Source organism: Schistocerca piceifrons, chromosome 1 (assembly GCF_021461385.2).
Source record: "Schistocerca piceifrons isolate TAMUIC-IGC-003096 chromosome 1, iqSchPice1.1, whole genome shotgun sequence".
Classification (NCBI taxonomy): Eukaryota; Metazoa; Arthropoda; class Insecta; order Orthoptera; family Acrididae; genus Schistocerca; species Schistocerca piceifrons.
Window position 1 is genome coordinate 765,308,619 of NC_060138.1, and position 22,761 is coordinate 765,331,379.

Here is a 22,761-nt window from a genome sequence, read left to right on the forward strand (position 1 = left end):
GATCAGAATCGACTCCCGCCACTCTTCAGGTATCATCTCTGAGTTCCATACTTTAGTTATCACTTTGTGAACTACTTCCACCAATTTCTGTCCCCCATTTTTAACTAATTCTGCAGTTATGCAATCTGATCGTGGTGCTTTATGGTTTTTCAATTTGTTGATTGCATCTCTTACTTCCTTTAACGTTGACTCAGGTATCTGGGGTTCTGCTGTATGTATTTCGTACGGCTGCTCATTTCCTGCTTCCTGGTGTACATTTAATAGATGTTCAAAATACGCCCTCCATTTACTTAACATAGGACTGGGGTCTGTCAGTATTCCCCCAGCATCCCCTCGAAGTGCATTTGTCCTAGCCTTGAAGCCCTTCCTATACCCATTTATGTCTAGGTAAAGTTCCCTAATGCTTTTTGTTTTACGTTTGTTTCCATTTTTGTAATTTGATTGTTCAAATAATCCCTCTTCTTTGCCCGTAACGTACGACCAACTTCCCTTCTCAAGTTCAAGAACTCCTCTCGTTTTCTGTCTCCCATTCTATCCCTATCTAATCGCGCTTTTCTCCTTTCCTCTACCAATTTCTTGCATTCCTCATCAAACCACGGTTTCCTCCTGTTCTTCTTAATTGCAGATGTTGTGACCTTCGCTGCCTCTTTGATATTATTCCTCTCAGTGATCCACTGTTTATTTACATCCTCGTCTTGATCTTCGTGTGTCCTGAGAGCATAAAACCTATTTGAAATTTCTATCATGTATCTCCTTCTAAAGTTTTCATCATTTAGCTTGTCAGTGTCGAACCTAACAAGTTCTGCATTGTGATACCTTGATGTTACTGTAGATAGCCGTTGGTGAATTTTGGCAACTACAAGAAAATGATCAGAATCGCAGTCTGCTCCCCTCAAAGTCCTAACATTTTCTATACTAGTGTGCCATCTCCGATCTACAAGAACATGATCAATTTGGTTTCGGGTGTATCCATCCGGAGAGACCCAAGTTGCTTTATGAATGTCCTTCCTTTTGAAATATGTGCTCTCAACCATCATGTCTTTTGAAACAGCAAAATTAACCACCCTTGTGCCATTATCATTCGAAATGTTATGCAAACTTTCTTTCCCAATTGTAGGCCGGAATGCTTCCTCCTTCCCTATCTTCGCATTAAAATCACCTATGATTAATTTTGTATCATACGAGGAGAACTCATCCCACAGTTGATCTAGTTCTTCATAAAAGCCGTCTTTAACAACCTCTTCAGTGTCCTCAGTCGGTCCGTGTACATTAACTGCTACTAGTCTATTCCACCTGCCGGACAACACTATAACTGATAGTCGGTCACTAATGAACCTTATATCGCTGATTGCGTGAAGCACTTTTCTCTGTACTGCGAAGCCTGTTCCGAAACTGTGAGCTTCCGCACCTCCATAGAAAAATGTATAGTTACCCCTCTTTATGCTACCCTCCCCCTGTCACCGAGCTTCTTGAATAGCTGTAATGTCTGCATCGTATCTATCTAATTCGTCTAATAATGTCTGGAATGTTCCTGGCCTGTTCAAACTTTTAACGTTCGATGTTCCCAACCTGAAAGTTCCTTTCGGTCTGAATCTCTTCGAAGTAGGTTCCGCCCGGAGATCCGAATGGGAACCTAGTTTACCTCCGGAATATTTTACTTCAAAGGGACCCAAGCCCATTAATATTGCTGATTTTTGACGAATAGATTTGATAGTAAGAGAAGAAGAAACAGGGATGGTTCATCACGCCATCGCCTGCTCCCCGCCGGCTGTCCGCGTTTGCTTACGTCTTGTATTCGCAGCTACCCTTCATATCTGAAGGCCGTATCCCCTATTCGCAACCTGGGGACGCGTTGTGCCGTGGTGGTAGGGGCCCACGAGACAGTAAATGATTTTTGTACTGAGATAAAATATGATTAAGAGGAAATAGTGAACAATAAAGTAAGATAATAGCTAAAACAGTTTTGCAAGATTTTATTTTACTGGATGTGTTATTCTGTTAAGATTTCGTAATGTATTCTGCGCTATTAACTGCAATTCTTTTTCAGTTTCAGCGGCGGGACGAGCACAGCTATAAAATAAATTTCAAGTAACGTACCACTTTGTTTTCATATCCTAAACGAATCTTTTATATGAATACGATACGAATGAAATTATTATCGTGAGTACACAAAAATGAAGCTCACTTTCGGTAAATTTGGATCCGTAATATTCCAGTGAATTTTAATTAGAAAACTGCGTTTTCTTCCGTTACAGCGATATTGACACGTGTGGTAGGCGGAAACAGATAGTCGTAGACGTAACATTTATTAATAACTGTTAGAAGCTTTCTGGGATTCAGCTATTTAAAAGACAAGGAACTCTGAAATTAGAGGACGCTTTTATTATAAGCGACAGTCAGATGAAAACGAGGCAGATGGAAAAAAGTAAGTAAACTGATTATTATTTCAAAAGTAATCGTCATATCTATTAATATATTTATCACGCTGTGAGACAAGAAAGGCAATGCCTTCAAGGAAAAATGTATGCAGGGCCACATGTTGCCAACGACGTTTCAAGTACGCAGCGAAAGTTTTGCTGGGAAGCCATTACACATCCTCCATTAAGTCCCGATCTTTGTACAAGCGATTTCCATATTTTTGTAGCCCTGGAGAAAGACATTCGTGACCGGCGATTTCTTTCGGACGAACAGGTGCATGCCTGTGTACAATCGTGGTTCCGTAGGCAACTGCAAACATTTTTACTATGAAAGCACTGACGTTCTTGTCTCACAGTGGAATAAATGTGTTACTAGTTACGGCTATGGCTTTTGAAATAACACTTTACTCCTTTCCTCTGTCTGTCTCGTTTTCTTTTGACCGTCACTTATAAAAGCATAGTTATCTGTCCTTCTGCAATGACAGCAGTGATGATTAGGTTCATTATTAAACATGTGTGAAATCGTAGTCCAAAATCGGAGGATCTGATTGTAGTTTACGTACTTGGAAGATTGTGTTATTAATGATTCCAGTAATTCGTAGATACCGTCGGACAGAGGTTAAGTGATTTTCAGGGCAAAACAAAAAAGTGACGGTTCTCCAGGAAAAACGGTACAGACATTAAAAAATGTTCAAATGTGTGTTAAGTCTTATGGGACTTAACTGCTAAGGTCATCAGTCCCTAAGCTTACACATTACTTAACCTAAATTATCCTAAGGACAACACACACAGCCATGGCCGAGGGAGGACTCGAACCTCCGCCGGAATCAGCCGCACAGTCCATGACTGCAGCGCCCTAGACCGCTCGGGCACAGACATAGGACATAGCATAGCGGGGAGAAGAAAAAACTATTTCCGTTAGATTCTTATGGTAACTTCATATGATTCTTTATGAGCTTAGTTCGGTGTTTTGTTTCCTTCCTCAATGGTATCATAGCTTCAGCAGAACTGAATTATTCTATATTAGACATCTTCTTGAAAGAGCTGTGTAAATTGTCACAGAAAAACGAACTATTCCATAGTTCTTAGTAAGAGATGTGTCTTCCTGACATTTGTGCACTATGTTGTCCAATAAATGCGTGCCAGTCGTTCTAGATGACTTTTGTGCTGGTGTAGTTAACACTCATTTTCATCTCACGATCTCTATCAGTGACTTATTGATTTAATTTTGGAATGAAATAACTATTATTAGTAGAATATTCACTAACCATTTGCGGTACGTACAGCAACGTAAACAAATTTGATTTTGTGCTGGTGTATGGTATTATTAAGTTTCCTACCAATATAAACAATAGCTCCGTGTAAAACAAAGAGCAAGAGCTTGCATTTCAGAATATTTTTCGTCTTCACATAAAAGTTTTCTGAGTATGGTAGCGATCATAAAGTAAAAAACTATTAGATTTTGAAGCGGTATCAGACTCAGAAAACTTTTATGTCAACTGGCTCTGGCCGCGGAAACCTACACACTTATATTTTTCATCTTTATTGCTGACATCAGACCGTGTTAGCAAGCCAAATCTGAAGTACATGTGCGAAAGGACGATTTCTTTAGCAAATCAAAAAGGAAACTTATGAATCTGATAATAAGAGAATCATGTGTTGGAAAATATAGCTATTTTCTGTCTGCAATTAACTGTGAACTGTTCCGTGATATTATTACTCGACGCTGTTGGAACACTCTTTGAACTTTCGAAGAGATTTACAACGGTTTTTCCGCGTAATTCACATTTACAGTTGAAGTGACGGCGAAAATCGGTCTTTTAAGCTCAGTACTCACTCCGTCTTCAGGCCACGAGTGGCCTACCGGGACCATCCGACCGCCGTGTCATCCTCAGAGGAGGATGCGGATAGGACCGCTCTCCCGGTCGTTATGATGGTATTCTTGACCGAAGCCGCTACTATTCGTTCGAGTAGCTCCTCAATTGGCATCACGAGGCTGAGTGCACCCCAAAAAATGGCAACAGCACATGGCTGCCTGGATGGTCACCCATCCAAGTGCCGACCACGCCCGACAGTGCTTAACTTCGGTGATCTCACGGGAACCGATGTATCCACAGCGGCAGGGCCGTTGCCCTCTTTCAAGCTCAGTAACTTACTGAATTTTGTTATCAAACACCTGAGAAATAAAATAGCGTAAAATATCTTGGAGATCAATGTACGTCGTTGACATGAGAAATTCGCTCATCAGAAAATTTCTGTCATAGTAAATGCTTGTCTCACTGTTAAGTAGTTTCTACTTGCTGTTGAAGCTAGATATATCCAGCTTTTGAATTACCCAGAATCGTTTAATAAACTCTATCAACATATTAGTACACTGATCAGCCAGAACATTAAGGCCACCGACCTCCTGTTGATATCAACCCAGCTAGGCGATGGCAGCGTCACTTGGTGAGGAATGACTGCTAGTCAGTTACACGACCGGTGCATTTAGTCACAGCGAGTGTGCTGTCCATGCGTAGAATGTGTTTCACCGAGAATAGATTGTGACGCCTCGAAGGCTCGGCACGAGCATTTCGGAAAGCGCACGACTTGTACGATCGAGAAGTGCTGTGGCGTCTTCAGCACGTGGCAAAACCAAGGTGAAACAATGTCCAGAGGTGGGGCTGGGCGGCCACCCATCATTACAGATGTTGGACGTCGTAGGCTCCGCAGACTGGTGAAACAGGACAGACAGCGAACTGTGGCGGAACTAACATCAGAGTTTAATGCTGGGCTGAGTACAAGTGTGTCTGAACACACAGTGCACCGAACACTCCTAACGATGGACCTCCGCGGCCGGCGACCCGAGCTTGTGCGACTGTTAACACCACGACGTCGGCTACTACGACTGAAACGGGCAATTGACCATCGGCACTGGACGTTGGCTTAGTCGTACAGCGTCTCATGTCTGACGAATTCCAATATCTTCATCACGCAGACGGGAAGGCGGGAATCCGACATCTTCCAGGGATCCTTGACACCTGTACTGCAGGCGGAGACAAGCTGGCGGCGGCTCCATTATGCTCTGGGGAACATTCACGTCCGCATTGCAAGTTTAATGGGACAAATTCACTCCACGTTCTAAACACCAAGACGGCCAAGGAGTATCGTGCACTGATTGCAGATCACTTACGGCCTTTCATGACTATAATGTTTTCCGACGGCAGTGGCGTTTTTCACCCAAATAAAGCCCCATGTCACAAGGCCAGGAGTGTGAAGGTTTGGTTGTAGGAACACAGTAGCGAGTTCCAGTTGATTTGGTGGTTCCCCAGCTCGCCATATCTGAACCCGACGGAACACACCTGGGATGTGATTGAACGTGGCGTCAGAGCTCATAACCGCCCTCCCCGGAATTTACGGGAATTAGGTGACTTGTGTGTGCAGGTGTAGCGCCAGCGTCTTCCAGCGACCTACCAAGGCCTCATTGCTTCCATGCCAGGACGCGTCACTGCTGTTGTTTGTACAAAAAGTGAACATACCGGCTATTTGGTAGGTGGTCTTAATGTCTGACTGATAAGTGTGTAATATTCCCGTTCACTATAACCGTATTTCCGACGTCATCTTCCTCGAGGTGAGTCGTCGTAGTCCTAATTGCTTTTGAAAGGTTTCTCAGAGATTAGCTGTACACCAAACTATAGAATTTTTGTTGAAAAGGGAATACTTTAAACGCATTTAATTACTGAAGTCTATTTCCTTCGTAGAACTGTTGACCCCTATTCGCTTTTACCGAGCGAACTGGCACAGTAATTTAATAGACTCGCAATAGAAGGGACCTGGACATATCCAACCATTCAAAACTTTGGTTATACGTGGTTTTATAAATAGATTAAGGCGAATTCTGTGGTGGTTTCTTTGATAAGGACTCGACCGACTGTCTCCTTCATTCTTGCCTTGTCGGAGCTTGTGCTCCATCTCGTTGATAGGATATTAAATCTAATCTTAATCCAAATACGAATTTATCGGCATTTATGTACATAGTTTGTAGTGGAACCGTTTTTATCCGTACGTAAGATGAAAAATAGAATTATTACTATGGTTTTTACAAATACAGATTTCGTCTACGTTTCGCATAACGAAAGATAGTGATTGTATTAATGTCACGCTTAACAGCCCTAATATAGAAATATCGGGAACTGTTGTCACTACTCGTGTGTCGGGATCGTAATATACTGCAGAGCAGCGGCATACATTACACACTGAATCTAGTTTCCTCCGACAATTTGCCAATTGCCCTTAATTAACTGTAGTAGGTACTAGTTATGGCCTGAACTGTTACTAACTGCTCTGCATCAAATAAAAACACGTAGAAATCACTCACAAAATAGCCCCTGCTTATTAACTGTACAAAACATTCAAGCATTTAATATCATTTTGACATTTTTGTAGAGAACTTGAGACAAACATTAATCAATGAGCGCACACACTTGTTGCGGCAATGCACGACGCCGTTGTTTCATACAATCCGGAACAAGATTTCGTCACGTGAAATGCAATAATCAGGAAAGAAGGAAGGAAAACTTATTCATATGGTGGTGTGAGCACTTCAGTTAGCCATCGCAATCACACGAACCGAAATTTGCTGCAGTAATTAGAACAAACAGTGTGAATTACTGACATGCAATGGAATGACCCTTTCATAATTTCAAATATGAGCTGCCAGATGCAATGCAACGTTATTCTGATTTATATGCAATTGAATTCAGAGTCAGTATACAAGCGGGTAAGTCCTGGTTTGTAAGTGAATACTCAAATATCGTAACAATAATGGCTCATGCATACTACTAACAGACAGGGCAGATGAACTATTTATAGGGAGGGACAAGGTACTTTGTTTTTAGCCACACATCTCTCTCTCTCTCTCCCCCCCACACCTACCCAACCACACACACATAGAAGATAAACATCTCAAACGTCAACAACGCTTTAAACAGTGCGCATACCCCAAACAAACGAAACAAATCAACACCACAAAGCTATAACAACGCGTGTACTGGCGGCAGAGGTTCTGTCCTTAGCTAAAAAATTATACAGAGTTCGTGTACAGTGACAACAGCGAAAGAAATAAGTGCTTTAACACCACACAAATAGGGGAAAGTAACACAACAACATGAGAAACCGTAAGCAACTTGATAAATAACGTGGTATTTGGCGATTTCCAATTGGAAATGAACTATTAACATGAAAAATAGAACAGGTTTTTTTGTTTGCAGATGACAAGCTATAGAATAATTAGTAGATTTAAAGCTACCACCAAATACAACTAATAGCGTCACGTGATGTATGTAAACAAATGTGTATATCCAAATTATTCCCGAAATTAGTATTAAATTGAAATTCTTAAACATATCGTAATTGAACAATTTATAATGCCTCAACGTAATTACACACGTCTTTTCTTGGTACTGTATGCAAACTACCTTAAATATTTGACATCTAATAATCCATTCTTTTGTAAATGTAAATATTTTTGAGCCAAAATGTCATATAATTGACACAAGAGATTAGCATGTAACAGCTTTTCAGAAAGAAAATAATAAAATAATCCCACTGAAGATAACACATAAAGCACTGGAATATGTTTTGCATAACGTGGAATACCTCTCTAGTTTTTCTTGGCAAGCACAGATATAAAAAGAGCTACAACATTCAAATGATGATAATGCAAAATTAATTTTGACTGAAATCAATTCCACTCTAAAATAAAAAAATATCTGAAGCAACTAAGTGGCCGAGATAAAATCTGGCTATGGGCTAACCGAGGTTGCAGTACTACCCGGTCGTGTTACCGTAGTAGTTGTGATGCAGAAGCCGCTGCTGTGGCCTTCAGTTACACACGCTCTACTTCGCATGATTTACAGGAACGAACACATTTCATGTACTATTTTGTTTACTGCTGGTGACGTGCAGTTCCATTTTGACAATATATATACGAGGGTGGTTTGATAAGACTGGTAAATTTCCATTAGAGAATGGAACATTTTAAATCCACCTTCATGGTTGGCAAGATTAATTAATAAAAAATTCCAACAATCTACAGCGTACAGTTCATTGTTAACAGCCGTCTGAATTGATCAGTGACTCAACTGCCACTGACATTGGAGAAAACCGAGTTTCGTGCTGTTATCAAACATTTTCATTTGAAGGGCTGCACTGCCGCACAAGTCATAACAGAAATGGACGGAGTTCACAAGGACTCCGCACCATAATTGGAGACCATTTACTTCCTGATTAATTAATGTAAACGTGGTCGGACAAGCACCAAAGACGAAGCACTCTCCAGCCGTCCAATTGAGTTCACCACAAAGGAAACCATTGACAAAAAAACATGATATGGTGATGCAAGACCGCCGAATAAATATTCGTGAAGTTCCTGAGACTACAGGCATCTCAACAGAGCGAGTGCATAATATACTGCATGGAGAATTGGCTACGAAGAAGCTGTGTGCGAAGTGGATGCCGCGATTGCTCACGATCGACAAAACCGCATCTGGTATAACACTTCAACACATAGTCAGGCGATGCTTAATCGACATCCGAAGACTTTTCGTACCGATTTGTGACTAGTAATGAGACCTCCGTCATTACACAACAGAGCCAAAATCGCAGTCATAACAATGGACAAATGGCTAGTGAAAGAGGATCAAAGAAAGCAAAGATCGTTTTGCCAGCTGGTAAGGTGATGGCCACTGTTTTTTGGGGTTCCCAAGGAATAATCCTCAGAAGATCATTACTGGGCCCTATTGTGCTTCATTGTTGGACCATCTCAAACTTGCGTTGGCCGAAAAAGACTAAGATTGACATGCAGAACTTTCACCAGGATAATGCAGCGTCCCACACATCAGCGAAAACAATGGCGAAACTGCATGAATTATGCTTTGAATTGGTTCCTCATCCACCCTATTCACCAGATCTAGCCCCAAGTGAGTTCTTTCTGTCCCCTCACTTGAACTTTGGTTTGCTGGGAAGAAATTTTCATCAAATGAAGAAGCGACGGTTGCAGTGAACGAGTATATTGCAGAGTCTGACAGAACCTATTTTTCCGATGGAATGTAAAAGCTGGAGGATCGCTGGACCAAGTGTTCATCTCTCAAAGGAGACTACTTCGAGAAGTAAGGTGAGTTGTTTACGAAACGAAATTTTTTTCTTGCTTTTCTACCAGACTTATCAAACCATATGTATGTGTTTGTGTGTGTGTGTGTGAGCTCTGAATGTCTTTGATGCACGGAACTACGTGCCTGAATCCGTGTTTACTGTTGTGCCAACTGTATGAGAATGAGTGACTTAATGCGTCGCAGTGAACGATGAAGTAACCGCCTCATTGAACCAGATGTCATTAAAATGCCACTCATATGCCGAAGATGTAGATAACGTGTTCCTCCACCACCTCTGCAATAGCAGCTCTCCATGCAGCTGTTGAGGCATGCTCTCGGGTAACAAGCAATTCCTAGACGTCACGCCGTAGACAACTGACAGTCCGACCCGATATAGGCCCATTAAACTGAGTTGTATTCAAGTATGGGCTGTAAAGGTGTTTTGCGTGTAATCTCTTTTGTAGGCAAACTAGTTTCCCACTATCCTACGAACGAATCTTAATCTGTTATTTGCTTTACATACAAATGAATCTAATCGCCTTTCCCCTTCTTATTACTAGGTATTGCTATTACCAATCACTTGAATAATATGCTGACTAGTTGTGATTCGTTGACCGAGCAGTCAAATAATATCACGCAAATATGTTTACTCACATGCACAACAGTCCAGGTTGCTTGTCTGCCTATCCTACTGCAAATTTTACGTACTGAATTTCCTTACAGAAAACTGCATCATCGGTAAGAAGCATGAGATTCCGAATAATACTACACATTAAGTCATTGATGTGTAACATAAACAGCAACGATCCTGCTGCACTCACATCTAAAACTAAATTCCGCCCAATCACGCCATGAAGGTCCAACAGTACCGACCGGCCGTCGTGTCATCCTCAGCCCACAGGCGTCACTGGATGGAGATATGGAGGGGCATGTGGTCAGCACACAGCTCTCCCGGCCGTTTCTGTCAGTTTACGAGGCCGGAGCCGCTACTTCTCAATCAAGTAGCTCCTCAGTCTGCCTCACAAGGACTGAGTGCAGCACGCTTGCCAACAGCTCTCGGCAGACCGGATGCTCACCCATCCAACTGCTAGCCCAGCCCGACAGCGCTTAATTTCAGTGATCTGACGGGAGCCGGTATAACCACAGCGGCAGGGCCGTAGGCCTGCACTACCGTCTGGCACACGACTATAGATGAGTCTCCGTATAGGATACAGTACGGCGTCCTGTCTGCCAGAACATTTTCGATCCGGTCGTAAACCTGGTTAGATATGCCTCGGGAAGGTTTATCATTTAGAAGGTTTTGATGCTGTACGGAATTATAAGCCTGTTTTCTTCCATCGACAACACTGAGGGTATAATTTGTGAAGAGCGCGAGTTGAGTTTCGCATGATCAGTGTTTTCGGAACACATACTGATTTCCCTGAGAAAGGTTATTTACGGAATGTAAACACAGATATCTGTAACCAGACACCTTATGAAATATTTGCTCAATCCCATATACTTGTTTTTGAGTCCTCTCACGTTCATCTTTAGATGGGGGATGCAGAAGCTTTTTGAAATGTGGTGCTGGGTATAATGGCTCTGAGATGTCACCTTGAGTGATAGTTACACGACAAGTTGTTAAGAGAAACGAAATTATTTTTAGTTGGTGCGGCAGTGTGGGCGGTACTGTTGTTAACATCCACCTCGTAGCTTCCATTTTCATTGCTGATTTGGCACTCATGGCGATTTGAAGTGTGTCCTGTCTTGTTGCCACAGACTCAGTACCCAGGATCATGCAACGGCAATAAATATCAAACTTTTACGTGCCCAACCTCAAGATGAGACTGAAAAGGTTCGAAAACGATAGTCCAACTAAAATTGGTAGTTGGTGTCTGTCCCTTGCAATGATGGAAGCGGCTGCTACGAGTAATGAGGAAAATGGGAGACGCTCTGTCGACAGTTGACTTTCAGCGATCAATGACTGAAATGCGGCAGACGACGTGTTTTGTAACCCTGAAATTTGTAACTCGTGTCCTAACTTAACCACAACCTCGTGATCCACGGCAGAGCTAAAATCACGATCGCTTTGTTCATGGCATTTAAGGCAAACCACTGCGAGAAAACTCAAGACAGTGTAATATGTTTCTTTGCACAGCCATCTTCCGCAGCAAAATTTTAGTTTCAGCAATAAAAGCAAACTGTAATTTCTCGCTGTCATTAGTTACCCAAAACTATTCTCACACTGGCTACATGGGATGACACGTTACCAACTGCTTAGCAGCCCTACTTAACACTTGGCTGCAGATTATAGGCGGCACATGGAGATTCCAAATGAAAAGGGATGATAGGAAGAAAATTATGAGCAAAGAAAAAAGTCAGCACGATGATGGAAATGACGTGGCAAAGTATTAGAAGGAAAACAAGTACATTCAATCCAATACACGGAATAAAAATCAAATGATAGGGTTTTGACTAGATTTAGAAAAATAAAAAGAAATTGTTGCAATTGACGCGATTCAAAATTGCGACCTTCCACGTGTCAGGTTTATACCGTAATCACTACGGTATCCGTTCAGTTGTAGAAGATAGTCGCAACGACTAACTGCAAGCTTCAAAAATTTGGCTTCATTGTAATGTCATGTATAATAACGTCAGGCGCGTAATGGGGCCCCTTAGGGACATGGCAGCAAGATAGGGGAAGAAAACCAATGTGCACTTTGTGTGTATACCGTGGGGAGTCATTCCAGATGTGGAAAGGATCATTCCGGATGCCATGAAGGGTACAGGGTGCAGCCATCCGCAGGTGGCCGCTCATGTCGGCACCAATGATGTGTGTCGCTATGGATCGGAGGAAATCCTCTCTGGTTTCCGGCAGCTATCCGATTTGGTGAAGACTCCCAGTCTCGCTAGCGCGATGAAAGCAGAGTTCACCATCTGCAGCATCGTCGACAGGACTGGCTGTGGACCTTTGGTACAGAGCCGAGTGGAGGGTCTGAATCAGAGGCTGAGACGGTTCTGCGACCGTGTGGGCTGCAGATTTCTCGACTTGCGCCATAGGGTGGTGGAGTTTCGGGTTTCACTGGATAGGTCAGGAGCCCACTACACACAGCAGGCGGCTACACGGGTAGCAGGGGTTGTGTGGCGTGGACTGGGCGGTTTTTTAGGTTAGATGGCCTTGGGCAAGTACAGAAAGGGCAACAGCCTCAAAGGCCGCGGGGCAAAGTCTGGACATGCGGGGACCAAGCAGCAATCGGTATTGTAATTGTAAACTGTCGAAGCTGCGTTGGTAAAGTACCGGAACTTCAAGCGCTGATAGAAAGCACCGAAGCTGAAATCTTTATAGGTACGGAAAGCTAGTTGAAGCCAGAGATAAATTCTGCCGAAATTTTTACAAAGGCAAAGACGGTGTTTAGAAAGGATAGATTGCATGCAACCGGTGGTGGCGTGTTTGTCGCTGTTAGTAGTAGTTTATCCTGTAGTGAAGTAGAAGTGGATAGTTCCTGTGAATTATTATGGGTGGAGGTTACACTCAACAACCGAGCTAGGTTAATAATTGGCTCCTTTTACTGACGTCCCGACTCAGCAGCATTAGTGGCAGAACGACTGAGAGAAAATCTGGAATACATTTCACATAAATTTTCTTAGCATGTTATAGTCTTAGGTGGAGATTTCAATTTACCAGATATAGACTGGGACACTCAGATGTTTAGGACGGGTGGTAGGGACAGAGCATCGAGTGACATTATACTGAGTGCACTATCCGAAAATTACCTCGAGCAATTAAACAGAGAACCGACTGGTGGAGATAACATCTTGGACCTACTGATAACAAACAGACCCGAACTTTTTGACTCTGTAAGCGCAGAACAGGGAATCAGTGATCATAAGGCCGTTGCAGCATCCCTGAATATCGAATTAAATAGGAATATAAAAAAAGGGAGGAACGTTTACCTGTTTAGCAAGAGTAATAGAAGGCAGATTTCAGACTACCTAACAGATCAAAACGAAAATTTCTGTTCCGACACTGACAATGTTGAGTGTTTATGGAAAAAGTTCAAGGCAATCGTAAAATGCGTTTAAGACAGGTACGTGCCGAGTAAAACTGTGAGGGACGGGAAGAACCCACCGTGGTTCAACAACAAAGTTAGGAAACTACTGCGAAAGCAAAGGGAACTTTACTGCAAGTTTAAACGCAGCAGCCAAAACCTCTCAGACAAACAGAAGCTAAACGATGTCAAAATAAGCGTAAGGAGGGCTATGCGCGAAGCGTTCAATGAATTCGAAAGTAAAATTCTATGTACCGACTTGACAGAAAATCCTAGGATGTTATGGTCTTACGTTAAATCAGTAAGTGGCTCGAAACAGCATATCCAGACACTCTGGGATGATGATGGCATTAAAACAGAGGATGGCACGCGTAAAGCTGAAATACTAGACACCTTTTTCCAAAGGTGTTTCACAGAGGAAGACCGCATTGCAGTTCCTTCTCTAAATCCTCGCACAAACGAAAAAAATGACTGACATCGGAATAAGTGTCCAAGGAATTGAAAAGCAACTGGAATCACTCAACAGAGGAAAGTCCGCTGGACCTGGCGGGATACCAATTCGATTCTACACAGAGTACGCGAAAGAACTCGCCCCCCTTCTAACAGCCGTGTACCGCAAGTCTCTAGAGGAACGAAAGGTTCCAAGTGATTGGAAAAGAGCACAGGTAGCCCCAGTCTTCAAGAAGGGTCGTCGGGCAGATGCTCAAAACTATAGACCTATTTCTGTGACGTCGATCTGTTGTAGAATTTTAGAACATTTCTTTTTTTTTTTTTTTTTTTTTTTTTTTATTTGCGTAACATATCGTTTCTGGAAATCTACTCTGTAGGAATCAACATGGATTCCGGAAACAGCGATCGTGAGAGACCCAACTCGCTTTATTTGTTCATGAGACCCAGAAAATATCAGATACAAGCTCCCAGGTAGATGCCATTTTCCTTGACTTCCGGAAGGCGTTCGATACAGTTCCGCACTGTCGCCTGATAAACAAAGTAAGAGCCTACGGAATATCAGACCTGCTGTGTGGCTGGATTGAAGAGTTTTTAGCAAACAGAACACAGCATGTTGTTCTCAATGGAGAGACGTCTACAGACGTTAAAGTAACCTCTGGCGTGCCACAGGGGAGTGTTATGGGACCATTGCTTTTCACAATATATATAAATGACCTAGTGGATAGTGTCGGAAGATCCATGCGGCTTTTCGCGGATGATGCTGTAGCATAAAGAGAAGTTGCAGCATTAGAAAATTGGAGCGAAATGCAGGAAGATCTGCAGCGGATAGGCACTTGGTGCAGGAAGTGGCAACTGACCCTTAACATAGACAAATGTAATGTTTTGCGAATACATAGAAAGAAGAATCCTTTATTGTATGATTATATGCCAGCGGAACAAACACTGGTTGCAGTTACTTTTGTAAAATATCTGGGAGTATGCGTGCGGAACAATTTGAAGTGGAATGATAATATAAAATTAATTGTTGGTAAGGCGGGTGCCAGGTTGAGATTCATTGGGAGAGTCCTTAGAAAATGTAGTCCATCAACAAAGGAGGTGGCTTACGAAACACTTGTTCGACCTGTACTTGAGTATAGCTCATCAGTCTGGGATCCGTACCAGATCGGGTTGACGGAGGAGATAGAGAAGATCCAAAGAAGAGCGGCGCGTTTCGTCACAGAGTTATTTGGTAAGCGTGATAGCGTTACGGAGATGTTTATCAAACTCAAGTGGCAGACTCTGCAAGAGAGGCGCTCTGCATCGCAGTGTAGCTTGATGTCCAGGTTTCGAGAGGGTGCGTTTCTGGATGAGGTATCGAATATATTGCTTCCCCCTACTTATACCTTCCGAGGAGATCACGAATGTAAAATTAGAGAGATTCGAGCGCGCACGGAGGCTTCTGTATTTCGTAAGCATCGTTGTGAGTAAATGAGTGTGTGTGTGTGTTTTTGCCGTGATTATCATGTGTGATTAAATACGACATCCAAAGGGCAGACCTAGGATTCGGGAACCAAACAGATCAAGAAAGAAAGACGGGCATTTAATTGGACGTGAACTAATTGTCGTGGCAGTTTGGCAACGGTGTACGATTCGGGCTTGACGTTAAGCACTCTGAATACAGTAAATCAGCTACGATCATGAAGTGTCAACTATCAAGTAATTTTAATCGGACCATATTGTATGGAAATAAATATTTCTTAAGAGATCCGTAGGTGTACTTATAAACACTGTCACGTGTTCAGCAGTATCTACAATGGATAAGTATAATGCAAAAGTTATTTTGTTGCAGGTAAGCCAATGTTTGAAGTCATATGTTCTTTTCTAGTAAAAATAAATGACAGTGAGGTAGGAATCTAGTTTTGAGGATCAATTGTAGCACCTTTTTTTCTATATAAGTGATGTTTTCCAATCACGAGATGCACATGTCTGCTCAGAAGATCTGTGATTCGATGTGGCCAAGACTGGAACCAACCGAACCACTCACAGATTCTGTGTACCATTTGACAGAGACACCATCTGGCCCTGGTACTTTATTGAATTTCAGCGACTCAGGCTGAATTTTAACCCAACTGGTACTTCAGCATGGAGTGGATGCACCGCCTCTTAAAATCCACTTGTTGCAAACGTAGACGTATAATTTTCCCTGGATTCTGAGAAACACTGTTATTCCCTACCGGCACAACTTCCGTGATTCACGCGTCTTATAGCGGAAGACCGCCCGGCAATTCCTGTGATTGTACCCCGCGTCGCTGACCCGCTGAGTGCGGCAGCTATTTTAAGAGAAGAAGCTGCCGGCCGCTACGCTGTTCCGCGGTGACGACTGGCTCGCGGCCCGCAGGCAGCGGACGTTGCATAAGAGCGCGGTGCGCCGCAGCGCGAGCTGCTGCGCGAATTAGCGCCGCCGTCTGGTCGCGCGTTCCAACAGGCGCCGCGTTTCCCAGGACGCGCAACGCCCTGTGGGAAGCGGGCCCTGCTTCCCAGGCTGCGCCAAGGCAGGCGCCTTACTGCCCGCACAACCCACAGGACACCGGCTGTACTACGTCTAGCATTCACTGAGAAGTATGCTTCAGTCTGACTGACAAGAGATAGCGGGAAAAGTAGACAATGCGCGGAGAGGTTACGCCTGCCAGATATTCAATCACAACAGTCAAAAACAGGTTACACACTCATTGTCTAACTGGCGTGGCTGTTCCTTTTTGGGTTTCCATGCCTCAGTCGGTAAAAACGGAACCCTTACAGGATTCCTGTAGTCTGTCCATCTATCCGATTATTAAAACACCCTTTTCCTGTGGAAAGGGTAGACGAATCAAGCTGAAATTTACGTCATATACCAAAGTTTATGGCCCCTTGGCGATGGAGAACACTGAAGGTTCTAAGTCAATGCAATCAATAGATACTGCCATTTGCGTCACATATTTTGATACTCGCAAAATCACCCATCAAAACCTATAAGGTATTCCACTAACGTAGAATTATCAAAATTGGCAAGAAGATAGCTTTCACAGTAAAACTACAAGAAAGATCCGAAAATTGTTAACTTGTAATTGTTGACGTTGTTGTGGTCTTCAGTCCAGAGACTGGTTTGATGCAGCTCTCCATGCTACTCTATCCTGTGCAAGCTTCTTCATCTCCCAGTACGTACTGCAACCTAAATCCTTCTGAATCTGCTTAGCGTACTCATCTCTTGGTCTCCCTCTACGATTTTTACCCTCCACGCTGCCCTCCAATACTAAAGTGGTGATCCCTTGATGCCTCAGAACATGTCCTATCAACCGATCCCTTCCTCTAGTCAAGTTGTGCCACAAATTTCTCTTCTCTCCAATTCTATTCAATACCTCCTCATCAGTTATGTGACCTATCCAACTAATCTTCAGCATTCATCTGTAGCACCACATTTCGAAAGCTTCTATTCTCTTCTTGTCCAAACTATTTATCGTCCACGTTTCACTTCCATACATGGCTACACTCCATACAAATACTTTCAGAAACGACTTCCTGACACTTAAATCTATATTCGATGTTAACAAATTTCTTCAGAAACGCTTTCCTTGCCATTGCCAGTCTACATTTTATATCCTAAAGCTACATGCCCTTGGGAAAAATTATGGCTGTAGTTTTCCCTTGCTTTCAGCCGTTTGCAGTACCAGCACAGCAAGGCCGTTTTGGTTAGTGTTACAAGGTCAGATCAGTCAATCATCCAGACTGTTGCCCCTGCAACTACTGAAAAGCCTGCTGCCCCTCTTCAGGAACCACACGTTTGTCTGACCTCTGAACAGATACCCCTCCGTTGTGGTTGCACCTACGGTACGGCTATCTGTATCGCTAAGGCACGCAAGCCTCCCCACCAACGGCAAGGTCCATGGTTCATGGGGGGGAATTTGTAATTATATCACACGAAAGAAATGTTTTTGTCATTTGCTATCCGACTGTCTGTGTTTCCATCTCTTAAGACCCCTTTTTCTCAATAACGGGAGAACGTATTATGTTGAAATTTATGTCACCTACTAAGACCTATCGTCCCTCGCTGAGTTATAAAATTGAAGCTTCTAAGTCAGTGGATCAAAACATACAGTCATTTAAGTCACATATTTTGATACTCGTAAACTCAGTCATTAAAACTTATACGGTACTACCGGTTCAAGTAGAATCACGAAATTGGCCAAGAAGCAAGATTTCACATAAAATAAATCAGAGAATTGTTAATTTGTAATTACATCACACAAAAAATGTTTCTTTTGTCATTTGTTCCCCGACTTTAAAATTAAAATATTCTCGGAAGTCTTGGAATTCCCAGGGCCGATATCTTGCCAGTATGAATGTCAATAACATTCAAAAAACGTCGAGATTCTCTATTCCCAGATTGGATGAACTGTCTGTGTACGTAGTTAACTTTGTACGAAACCTTAGAGTGCGAGCCCTACTCGTACGTGGCCAGATTTTTCTTTTAAATAATTGGTCTGTTTCTGCGTCTGAAATTTGTTGTTTTTTGCAACCGCAGATATGTTTCGTATTTTATTGTCAGACATTGTAATTCACTTTCCTACAATTACCACATATTAGTATGCCAATTATGAACAATTATTTATGTGTGAAAAAGCAAATAAAACAGTAAGAGACAAAACTAAATCCTGTAGCTACAACATATACTATATGTAGCGTAATAGACACAAGAAAATACAGTACGTCTTTTGCAAATGTAAATTAAGAAACACGGAAAATGTTTATTCTTATCTACATGATTATTGAAACAGCAGCTGACGAAGAACACGTGCAAATATTAACAACATGAAACAATATAGCCTACATATGACTAATGTAGGATTTTTAACACGGAACAAAAAGAACGAACTCGATGTGAATCTAAAAATTTTGATATTCGAAGAACATCATTACAGGAAACATCGTTACAGAAAACATTAACACTTACATGAAAATACACAGCATTTCTTTAAAAAAATATAGAACACACCACAGATCACAAGAAAACTGCCACATGCGAAAGCCATCAAAACGAAAAGAAAAGATAACGAAAAGGAAATAAAAACAAATGTCTATAAACGAAACTCATTTTGACGCTTAAATATTTATCATGATGGAGAGAAAAAGGAAGAAACAAACGTGCATTGAATATAGTAATAGCGTGTAATATGCAGCTTAAAAGTCAATAAATCTTAACCTGTCAGAATTAATGCTTAGAAATATATTCATTAAAAGAACATTCATTTCTGTTAATATGTTGAAAACCCACTGAGGATGTCGAACATGACTAGGCAAAAAATTTTGATTATGAAATCCGCTTAAGTTGCCACGACCGGTTTCGAAGTATAAAGCTTCATCTTCAGGTACCACCAATATGCGAACAATAGGAAATGCTACTGGCGTACAAGTACTATGGGGCTGACGTACCGAGATGAAAGCTACAGTTGTGAAAAGTGGTGTGCTCACATAATTATGGGAACATAAATGTGTGGTGAATGGACAAGCCAGTCATGGGGATCACACCCATGTCGAACAAAAGTTTGGGACTAGAACAACTTAGGAGAGGGTACGGACAGATATGAACTCAATAACACTATTAAAAAATAATAGAACTCACGCGTAGGGGCAGCAACCACAACGCCCGCCTGGACAGCACGACACAGACGTGAATTTGACAATCTTGTTTCAGACATTGGCAACATAAATTACCCCGAAAATGGTACGCTCCTTAGCAAGAAGATTTAAATGTGCCTGCTCCTATTACAGAACCATTTTGCTAAAATTGGTGATCAGGCGGACTGTCATGATCAATTAGAGAAGGGACGCCCTGTAACGTTAAAGAAGGAGATGTGTGGCTCATGTAACTATTATCTACATAGTAAATTTTCCAAATTCGTCACGACATGGTGTCAAGGCGAAGCTACCATTTCTCCTACACGAGAGCGACAGTGCGGTTTCAAAAGGAATATGGATAAAATAAACAAGGAAGCACTAGAAACCATTTCGAAGAAATATAAAAATCCTTTGACTCTACCAAATAAAGTGGAATCACCCGACATCAAAATGGATGTTCCAATGGAAGAGCTGCGTGGAATATTGCACCTGCTAAGTGTAGATGACTATTACTTTTCATTTGGACATAACGCAAGGTTTCGCCGGGATCTTTCATAAAATCGAGAAGTGCGACTACTGAATATCAAATCACAACTTCTGAATGGCAGGAGACCATCAGGGAAGCAGCAATGTGACTGTGGACAACGATAAGACCGCTGGAATAGACTGTTTAAACTGTTTAACGTGGGTGACCTCCAACTGTAGAGCAAAGCTATATAACAAATTTCTATATCAAATCGCAAGTCCAGATGTGAACAAAGTTATTGGTAACCACTTTACAGATCTTATAAAGTTACACTTGAAAGAAAACAGCCCTCGGTCACTATTTTTAACGAATTAACCGGGTTTCAACACTGCTAGGAGTGTCTTCCTCAGAATTTAAATGAAAGAATGGTCTATAACATGGTCACAGAACTATGACTAAAAACGTGTGATACAGACTATAAGTACAGAATCATCTTATAAAGTGTCCAGGCGTGTAACTACGAAAAAATTTTACGTCCTCCTTGGGTAGACAACATGGTATTGTCAGAATGGAAGCTACAGTATACAGCTACATAATAGGTCGGAGGTTTGACCTGTACAAGACTATTTAAATGTTTTGAACTCTAACAAACAATGTTTACAATATGCTCCACTGTACTCTGTGCCAGTCACATCCATTTGGTGTCACTTAATTAATAACTTATAGAACAGCTGCCGTGTGCTATTTAACGCGTTCTGCAGTTTGTCTACTGGGATAATAGAATACCCGAAAATGACTGGTGTGCAAGTGAGTCATCCAGATTCTCAGTACAGAGAAAAGCTATAAGTTACGCGCTGTCTGCATATAGTTTTAGTTATCTATCTGTAAACTACATGGAGATTCTTAATAATGACTCCAGCAAACACAATATAAGTTGTCGCATCTAGGAATCCTGCATACTCAGTTCCCTAGACAAACAATCAAACCACTGAAGACAAGTACAAACACTTAACTTTCATCAGAGAATTCTTGTACTCCTTTATACATGGTCATCTACAAGTCTAATTACACAGAAGTGTCGCAAGCCATGGGCGACATACAAAATAAACAGTCTTCTTCAGAACAGACACTTCTGGTCCTAACGACCGCTATTAACAAAAGTCTATTAATTGACCTGCAGTGACTGCTGATCTCTAACTGTGCTACATAGAGACTGTAAATGATAGAGTCTACGATGCATCGGCTTACGAAGTGGCTAACATTGAAGCTGCTATCGCAATGGGCTGCCACCAGTCAGGCGCGGCGCTTATGTCGTCTTCACCTAGGGGCCGCTGCTGTAGTGTTGTCGTCCTGGTCAGAGTGCAATTGGCTGACCTCTTCTGACAGCCTTCTCTTCTCTGTCGTTTCCGACTGGCCTGGCGTGCCGGCACTGATACGCCGTAAAAGTCCCCCCCCCCCCCATCACCCAAAAGCGACAGACCGTCATAGTACACGGAGCACGACAGAGTGGGGGAAACGTTCCACGGCATCTGGCCTTTGCTCTGGTGCAAATGTCCCCCAAAAAACGCCCAGAAGGGTATGTCCACCTCCTAAGGCCCATACTATGATGTAGAAGGCGTCGGCTACTGTGGCATGGGCGGGTCCAGCTCCATCGGTAGGATGAGAGGAGGCAGATGAAGCGAAGGCTGCGGCCCCATGGGGTCGTCCCGCGGTATCGTGATGACACCCTCTGGCGGCTGTTGTGGCCGCGCTGTCCTCGGGATCTGTGAGTCTGGGGGGAAGAGATACAGAAGGATCACCTTGCACTTGACTGGCGAAATTGATTGTGATGTCGGCGCTGCAATCTGTCTGGGCCTGAAATGAGATACAAGCATGCGCCAAGTCGACGAAGGGTCTCACCTCGCGCCCACCGTCTGCTGCCGCTAAAAACCCTGAAAAAAAATTATGCGGCGCGAAGCGATACTTGCGGCCTTTCTTCGGCGGCCGATGCTGAGGAGGGTGGAGCAGGTGGATCAGGATCCGATGGCGGCGGCCGTGAAGCAATTCCGCCGACGATGGTCCATCTCGTGAATGCGAACTATAGGAGGCGGGAAACATTTGCAATGCTTGATCCCTTGAGTGTGCGGTGCGAAGTTGGCCATCTGCTGCTTGAAGGTTCTGACAAAATGTTCCGCTTCGCCGTTTGACAGCGGATGGAACGGTGCACTAGTTAGATGCTGTATGCCATTGCGTTCACAGAATGTTTCAAATGCATTTGACATGAACTGAGGGCCGTTGGCCGACAGAATTACTTCAGGCAAACCTTCGAGAGAAAAAATAGAGGACAACGCCTGAACTGTGCTACGTGACGTTGTCGAGTTCATTGCCACAGCAAAAGGAAACTTGCCATAAGAGTCTACCACAATCAACCAACGAATGTTCCAAAAAGGACCCACAAAGGCTATGTGAACAAGTCGCCATGGTGATTGTGACTTAGGCCAAGCACAGAATTTTTGTGACTGAGCGGAGTGATTTTCCGCACATGCGCGACATTGTGACGTCATATGTTCTATTTGGGCGTCCATACTCTGCCAAGTACAGTGTCGACGCGATAACTGTTTCGTACGAGTAATCCCCCACTGTCCTTAGTGAAGTTACTG

At 42.8% G+C, this 22,761-nt stretch overlaps 1 pseudogene; it reads right to left on the bottom strand.

The window, feature by feature from the left end:
- Positions 1–4,432: 4,432 nt before the first annotated feature.
- On the bottom strand, positions 4,433–4,550 carry LOC124725834 (annotated as a pseudogene).
- Between the last annotated feature and the right edge of the window lie 18,211 nt (positions 4,551–22,761).